The sequence below is a fragment of the Cebus imitator genome, unplaced genomic scaffold (genome assembly GCF_001604975.1).
Source record: "Cebus imitator isolate Cc_AM_T3 unplaced genomic scaffold, Cebus_imitator-1.0 Scaffold99, whole genome shotgun sequence".
NCBI lineage: Eukaryota > Metazoa > Chordata > Mammalia > Primates > Cebidae > Cebus > Cebus imitator.
The window spans coordinates 1633170-1639566 of NW_016107414.1; positions in this window are offsets into that span (position 1 = coordinate 1633170).

Below are 6397 nucleotides of genomic sequence, written 5' to 3' on the forward strand. Positions count from 1 at the left end.
AGCGCCCCGCACACGCACACGCGGGCCGGAAGACGGCGCAGCGCCCCGCGCACGCACACGCTGAGCCAAGCCCTCCGAGACCCGCAGGGCTGCTGCTGCCCTTGGCGCTGTCACCGTGATGTGTGCATAGAGAAGCCTGCTCAGGCCGCCTCACGGAACGGTGGTCAGCTGGAGACTGCCTTCCTGCGGGGGCTTGCTTCCGTCTCTTCAGCTGGCGCTGTCGTCTTCTGAAGGCCTTTTCTAGACTGGGAGCATGAGCTGTTTGCAGGAGCAGCAGCGGCCCCAGCCCTCAAAGGCTGAGCTCCATTTATAGCCTAAGTGCTCAGAGCTTGACGACACAACTACAAACATGCAGAGCTGAGGGCTGGGGGACAAGGCCGGGGGTGACTCCTGGCTGGGCCCCACCTCCTAATCTCCTGTGAAATGGGCAAGGGCTGTGGTGATGACGCAGAGGATGGGCCCAGCCCAGGGCCTGGCCGTTGGTGGGCGACTGGGGGGTGCAGTTGGCATGATGAGATCAAGCACCACGCCCTAGACCTCTCTCCTCCTTGATACAGGGGATGAGCCCTTTTTTCCAGGGTGTGTCTGCAGAGTGTCTCAGTACCAGAACTGGAACTACAGCACAAGCTTTCTCATTGCTGGGCTGGGCGTGGTTCCTCCGCGCTGCGCCTTCCAAATTAGTGAGGTGTGCCCCAAGCCTGCAATAACAATTAGAGCTAATATTTATTGAGCTTTCCTCGTGGCTTTTCTTTCACCCTCACAGTGAGCCTGGGCGGTGGATGCCCTTAACCCCATCTTGAGGATGGCCAGTATGCATTCAGAGAGGGTGAGCCACGTGTTCCAATCACAAGCTGGTGAGCAGCAGGGCAGGACCTTGAACCCAGGCTGTCTCAGGCGAGGGCCCATCCCCTTAACAGCCTCATTACATTGTGCAAGCAAAGAGCCTGGGACCCTCTGGGCCTCCCGGAAGTGTGGCCGGCCCTGCGGGGACTTCCCAGCAGCCGGGTTTGCTCCAGCTCTCAGCATTTCCACCTCCTGCCTCAGCGTATTTCCCAAACTGCAGCCCCACAGCTGCCACTGCTGGCTCTGTGGGGACTGGGAGGGGGCACTGAGATCACGGGGAAGGGCTGGCCCGGTGGCTAGAGGCCTCACCCCAAAGCAGCTCTGGGGACTGTGCCGGGCCTTTGTGAGCCGCACATACTCATTAAGCCGGGTTGAATTGAAGGTCAGATTTTACTGCAAATCTGGAAAGATCCTTGCTGGTCAGGCCAACCCAGAAATCAGCACTACAAAAGGGCTACAGGGGCTTTCCTGGCCATTTCCGTGGAAGCTTTGATGACTTGGGGGTTGAAAAACCAAGAGCCGAGCGGAGAAGTCCTGTGGCTCCCTTGAGGTCCAGCATGCTGGCATCAGGTGCCAGGAGCCACCAGTGCTGGGAATGTGGGAGCCTGTTGGGAGCCTCGTGGGTCTTTTCTCAGCTTCACGGTGGCAGATTTGCTCAGCACAGGTGTCCTAGGCTGGAATCAGAAGAGGAAGAAGAAAGTGGAGGAAGAAGAAGAAAGCAGGGGCAGAGAGAGGAAGAATTTCCCGATGGTCAAATACGGAATGTGAGTGATACAGGTGCAGAGAGAGAGAAAAATCCCTGGGCAGCTTTCTGCCGTCATCTTCCTAGCAGTAGAGTTTTTAAACAGCCATGTGCCCCACCACTCCCTCTGACCTTACTGTTGGTAGTGTGACTATGCTGTTGCACTCATCGACGGGTGGGGTCTATCCTGCTCCCCCGGAACATGGGCTGGCCTGTGTCTTGCTTTGGACAATGGCATGTAGTGGAATAGATGCTGTGCCAGAAGATGCCATGCACATTTCTGCTGTTATCTCTTGGGCCCCGCCTCCACTGGGTAAGCAAACCCCAGCTAGCCTGCTGGAGGATCCCCAGCCGACGGGCTGACAGCCAGCTACCACTGTGCATATAAGCCAGGCCGTTTTAGACTTGCTAGCCCCAGCTGATCTCTCCAGCTGACCACAGACACAAGTTCAAGCCCAGCCTTGATCAGCAGAACTTTCCAGATGACCCATACACTCCTGAGAAATGCAATGGCGGTTGTTTTAAAGCAGTAAGTTTGGGGGTGGCGTGTTACTCAGCTAGGGATAACATACACAGCTCACTACTCCCCTTTGTCAACATGCCCATTCTTGGTGGCTCCTCCTCCTAGCCGGTCCCCGTTGCTGTCTCATGTTTAATTGTTGTTTTGCACATGACAGTATACACCCCATGAGGACAAGGACACAGGCTGGCTCTGCCCCATTCACTAGTGGCTCGCACATGGCTGGGACATAGTAGGCCTTTAATAAGTATTGGCTGAGTAGATTGATTAATGAATCCATACTTATTTGTGAGGTTTCTTGTTTGTTTCTTCTCATTTCCTTCACAGGTCTGGACGTGTTGCTTTGGTTTGATGTTTCTGTCCCGCACTGGCCTGTCAGCTCCCTGAGGGTGACCCTGTCTTCATCTCCATGGCAGCCCCAGTGTCAAGTTCAGTGTCAAGCATATAGTAGGTGCTTCACAAGTAGTTGCTGAATGAATGAATTTTTGTGTGTGCCATGCACTGCTGGCAATCTAGAGAAGGCGAGAAGCCTCTGTGTTTGTTTGTGTTTGTGTGTGCTTGTGGGAATGTGTGGAATTTCTACTCTGTCCTAATCCACTGTAAGTCCATTCTACAAGAACAAAGTAAATTTTGTCTTGTAGAATGGGTAGAGGAGCAGGTCTGGGTGGAGGAGCAGGTGGTAGGGGAATGAATAGAATGACTTTTGTGGTTGACAGAATAATGACCCCAAAGACATCCACGTCCCAGGCCCTGCACATGTTTCGTCTTACGTAGCAGAAGGGGCTTTGCTGATGGGGTCAAGTTCGATGGTTCCTGACATGAAGATTGTCCCGGATGGTCTGACAGGGCCCAGTGTCACCACAGGAGTCCTTATAAGTGGGGAGCAGAGGTGCGAGACCTGGAGAAAGATCTGAAGATGCTGTGCTACTGGCTTTGAAGGTGGAGGAAGGGGCCTCAAGAAGCTGGAAAAGACAGGGAAACGGATTCCCCTCAGAGCCTCCCGAAGCCACACAGCCTTGCTGGCACCATGCTCGGCACCCAGTGAGAAGCATTTTGGGGTTTGGACTGTCAGAAAATAGATTTGTGTTGCTTTAAGCCATTTATTTTGTAGTAATTTATTACAGCAGGCAGAGGATACTCACACAACCTTGAACCACCATCTTTAGCGAAAATTATTAGGAGTTTCTCAGTTTCCACTGAGGGCAGGTGTGACCTCAGGGCCCAGCAAGAAAAGCCTCATACTTCGGCCGCCTTTGAGGAAGTAAGCATGGACTGCTTTCCTGAGGTGTGGGGGGAACACGGGAAGACCGTTTTTCAGATCGGAACATGGAAGAAGAGAGAGAGGATGTGAACTGACCCCGGGTGTGCAGTGACAGTGCGGGCCACTCCCGGCTGGCTTTGGAGCTGGGGGACCCCTAGAACCCAGAGGGTTTCTCTGGACCCGCCAGAGAAACAATAAACATAGGCAAATCTCCTTGGTCTCAGTTGGACAAGGTGCCATTCAGACTCTGTAATAATTTTTCAAAATGTTTCCCTGCCCAGCAGCTATTCCCCTTATTCTGGAAATGATTCCAGGTCTTTTTTTTTTTTCTGGAAAACTGCTCCTCTTCCAGTTTCATGGTGTGACTCACGTCACCCACACCCTCATAGCCAGGTGTGCTCCTGTGACACCAGCTTGGCTAATCAGTGAACGCTGCTTCTTTGGCCACAGTGATAGGTCAGGGATGAGCCTGTGACCCATGTTTGTCCAATCAGAGCTGCTACGGACCCTTTGCCTGAACTCTGGGGTGAAGGGAGTTGCCATTCCTGCTGGGGGCTCAGGGAAGACATGGTGGAGGCCTGGGCTGCTGGAAACCATCCACCATCCCAAGGGTGATCGCCTGCGTGAGAATGGAGCCAATACACAGGAGAGAAGAGCCCAGAGTGGAGGAAAAAACAACAGAGAAAGAGAGAGGGAGAGAGGGATAGACTGACCGACAGACAGAGGCAGAGACAGAGACTGACTGGATGATTTTGTCAGAGTCCCTGTATCAAGCCATGCCTGAATCAGAACACTCCCCCAAAACTCCTCGGTTAGCCAGAAAAATCCTCTCTTGTCCTTCCCTAAGCCAGCACAAGTGGGATTTTCCATCACTTGCAACCAAGAAAGTCCTGACAAATACAGAACCAGATGAGCAGAGCCATTAGGATTCTTTCACCCCTTTAGGTTGGAGCCCATCTTTCATTTTGTGGTTGAAGAAACTGGAACCCAGAAAGGCCGTGGTACTTGCATGAGGTCACACAGCAAGGCACTCCATAGTCAGGACTGAACCTGAGGATACAGAGTTCCAGTTGAGGACTCCTCCTCCCACCCCATGGTCAGGAAGGTCAATCTGCCCCATTCCCACCCCAGCCCCACAAGCATCCTCTACATAATGTCCCTGAACCTGAGAAGCCACAGCAGATGGAGGTTAAGGTTTCCAGGTTTTAGGCTGGCTTCCCGTGAGGCTGCACAGAGACCCCAGTGCAGGCCTTTGGGGGTCCTCCATAAGGAATTCTGGGCCGAAGAGCCCCCGATTGTGACAGGGGGCAGATACAAACAACAGACTTGCAATTGCATCCGGGACCTATATCTTATTAGTCACAGGATTTATGCTCTTAAACCTCAGTTTCCTCATCTGTAAACTGCCCATAACAATAATATCAATATCACTCATTCAGTCATTTGACAAACATGTAGTGAGCACTAGTTATATGCCAGATGCTGCTGGGCAGTGGGAAGTCGGGGTGTCCATGAGGACACAGTCCTGCCCTCTCTGTGCTGACAGTTCAGTAGCTCCTTAGGGTTCCTGAGAGGGTTAAATAAGACAGCATGAAATTGATGGGATTTGAGGGGGTAGAACCCTTTGCATCTTGGTTATGGGAGATGATTTTGCAACTGTGGATGTTTGTCAAAACTCACAGAACTATACCTTGACTATACATAAATTCGACCTCAGTAAGTGATGCTCAGTTTCATTAAAAAAGGAGCGTCTCCTCTTTCCATTAGTGGTCAGACTTATGTTGCACGTCAAAGGAGAAAAGCTTCACGTGCAGTGAAAGCTCATCAAGATGAAAAATCCCTTTAGAGAGGAGAGAGCATGTGTCAAGTGCCTGGTCTGGCTGCAGACCGAGTCCAGTCCTTAGCACCAGCGGTTGTCACCAGAGTCCGCTTCCCACCATTGGTTTTCGGCTGTTTTGGATTCAGTGTGTCGTGACTCCCTTCCCTGAGCTGAGATCGCTGAGGAGTGACTGAGGCTCAGAGCCCACGCCTATGAACTTCGAAAGGCAGAGATGACAAATCAAGCGGCCCCAAATCGTTACCAGGAAGATGCTCAGCCACACGGCTGCTCGGAACCCGGCCTCAGGGCTCTTGGCAAGTGCAGGCTGGAGGAGGGGGAACAGGCCAGCCCCACGCCCCCACTGCTGACTCTCCTGCCCTCTCTCCCAGCCTAGTGTCCAGGACTTGTCCCCAAGTGGGAGTCCCAGGAGGGCAGGGACCGCGGCTGGTTGTACCGTGTTGTCCTTGTCTCTCCGCTGGTCTGAATGCTCTGATGAGGCCAGGACTGATGTGAATCCAAGTGTAGAGCTTCCACTCCCAAGAGGAGAGAACTGAGAATTAAGCCTGAGAGGTGAGGCTGTGCACCCAGAAGAGATGAGGGTGGCAGGAGTCCTCTGAGGAAGTGACGGTCGTGGTTCTTGAGCACAAGTTGGAAGAAATGGGGTCCGCCAGGCGGATATTTGGAGGTGCAGGATCCCGGGTGAATGGGATGACTGTGCCAAGGTCCTCAGGTGGGAACGTGCCCAGCGCGTTCCAGGCACAGCGAGGCTGCGGTGGAGGGAGCAGGAGGCAAGGTGGAGACACAGCAGGAAAGCCAGGAGGTGGGGACCGTGGTCCAAGTGGGACCTGGAGTTTACTCAGAGAGTGAGAGTGGCAGCCCTGTGGGAATGCGAGCAGCAAGGCAGGGCCTTCCCCAGGCCAGCTCTGCTCCGGTCGGGAGGTCCGGGGGGCATGTTGTCAGTGTCGTGGACACCAGGCCAGGGCTAGCTTCTGGACGGAAGCATTTATCCCTGTCTTGCAGTCACCCACGCTTCTCCTGTCTCCAAGGTCTTCTCCCTCGGGAATAGCACATGCGCTATATGTAGCTCAAGGATTTGGTTTCCATTTTTCTAAGAACTGAAAAGCTAGCAAATGAGAATAGGCCTTTCTGTGCGTCAGGATCTACATGCATCCATGTATATCTTTTTCTTTTTCTTTTTTTTTTTTTTTTTTT